This window comes from Anoplophora glabripennis, unplaced genomic scaffold (assembly GCF_000390285.2).
Source record: "Anoplophora glabripennis isolate ALB-LARVAE unplaced genomic scaffold, Agla_2.0 scaffold559, whole genome shotgun sequence".
NCBI classification, from domain to species: domain Eukaryota; kingdom Metazoa; phylum Arthropoda; class Insecta; order Coleoptera; family Cerambycidae; genus Anoplophora; species Anoplophora glabripennis.
The window spans coordinates 2278-4554 of NW_019416643.1; positions in this window are offsets into that span (position 1 = coordinate 2278).

Here is a 2277-nt window from a genome sequence, read left to right on the forward strand (position 1 = left end):
AAAAAATCTTTGCAACTTTTCAATTCTTGAAAAATACCCCTTCTTTCGAAAATAAAATGCAAAATTATTATTGAAAGAGTAGAAACATTTTAAATGTGCATTCGTATTAAATAAACATTTATTCCCTTCTTATAAAATAATTTTGAANTATTTATATATATATTCTTAAAATTATCACCTATACATGTGTATTTTTTTGACGATAACTTTCTTACTTTTTAAGATCGCATAAAGGCTCATTTTGCATGGAATTGTAAGGGCTACGTGAACTGTTGAGTTGATCTTTTTTAAGCCCTTCATTTTAAGTTTGAAGGGTTTAAAGGGCTCGAAAAGGGTGGTTCTCTCATTCATATGACAACTTGAAATGGCGATATCTCGATTAATATTAATTTTAGAAGAATAATAAACAAAGCAAAATCTTCAGCATAAATAAAGCTAAATTTTTTTACTCTTGTATTTTTTTCGTACACCCTTTAATTTTTAAATTACAGCGTAAAAATCGATTTTTTTTTAAAATTTGAAAAATTTACATTTTCAAAAATTAAGTTTTTTTTCGAAATCATGCTTTGTAGGTGAGCCAAAGGCACAGAACATATTCTTAGAACATAAATTAAGAAATCTGTAAATCGATTGCATTTAATTTTAATTCTGTCGCCAAAGGCACTGATTTGTTTATTAATTTTTTCTTAAAAAAAAATGAGACTCATGTTATTTCGATCATATTTCCGTTAATTTTGATTCTAAAGAGTTTTAAAATAGCTCATTTTAAAGGTTTTTCAAAGTACTTCAAACAAGGTTCAAATAGTTTTTTCCTAATATTTATGGTTTTGGCGTTATTTAACGTTAACTGGTTCCAATTTAGTTTTTAGCTAACATATAATAATGTTTAAAAATCCATAACTCGGTTTATATTGCAATTAGAGAAAAACAAAATAATGCAATTAGATTTGTTTTTTATTACCTTTCATTTTGTTCATTACAACTTTTTCGTTAAATCCAATGGTTTCAGAGTTATTTGCAAAAAATTGTCCCAAAACAAGCACTTTTTCAGTAAAAAATCAACATTTTCAATGACGAATTACTCGGAAAGTATTGGATTATCCAAAAAACTTTATATAACACTTGTTACTTAAAATTGACTCCTCTATCGATTCCTGAGGTTATTTTGGGCGTAAAAATTTCCACCCCCCAAGAAGGGGTGGGAACCACCCCCAGGGCAAAAGCACACTTCGGCACTATATAAGTTTTGTTCCTTGAGGCATTCCCCACATTCAGTCAAAATTTCACTTAAATCGGTTCAGTTATAAAGAATTCGGAGATAAAAACCCCGAGTAACTGGACTATTCCGTAAAACTTATCCGGGCAAGGCAACAGCGAAACTTCGAATTTAACAATATGACAGTTGACAGGTTAGGTGAAGGAGAATGTAAGCAATTTAATTGGTTCCTTGTATTTTCCAGCTATGGCAGAAGGTAATGGTGAGGTATCGGAAGAACCAATGAGGATAGAGGACGTCGAGAGAACCGAAGACTATCAGAAACTAATAGAATATGGCCTCGATGAGAAAGTTGCGGCTAAATTAGATGAGATCTACAAGACTGGTAAATTAGCGCATGTGGACCTTGACGAGAGGGCCCTGGACGCCCTTAAGGAGTTCCCCGTCGACGGGGCGCTCAACGTCCTCGGCCAGTTCCTCGACTCGAACCTGGAGCACGTCTCAAACAAGTCGGCGTACCTGTGCGGCGTCATGAAAACGTACCGGCAGAAGAGCAGGGCCGGCTCGAGCGCGGGCACCGCCGCGCCCGCGCCCGCCCCCGTCAAGGGCCCCGACGAGGAGAANGTAGAGATGTTTTAAAATCTTATGAGCTTTGACCTTCATATGCGCAGAAACATAATTCCGACCGTCGCCTAAATTATTCTACGTCCTAAAAACATTACACCTATTATTCACAGTCTCTCTCGAGCTCTAGCGTAAACAAGCCTTTGATCCGATTACAAATATCATAATAAAATGCCCTATTCTTTATTATTTTAATTTAAACAATAAAAATATATATAACGAACGTTCGCCAGTTGGCTTTATTGATGCCCGAGCGCCTTAGTTTATTTGTACTTGTAATGATGCACATGGTCTAATTCTGAGTCAATGTTTTCACAACGTGCTTATTAGAAGAATTATGGGGATACGCCACGCCTTTCGCGCATTTCGCGGCTCATGAGATATTAAAAGATCTCTATGTATACTTTACTTATCTACCAAAAAAAGGCGTATTTACA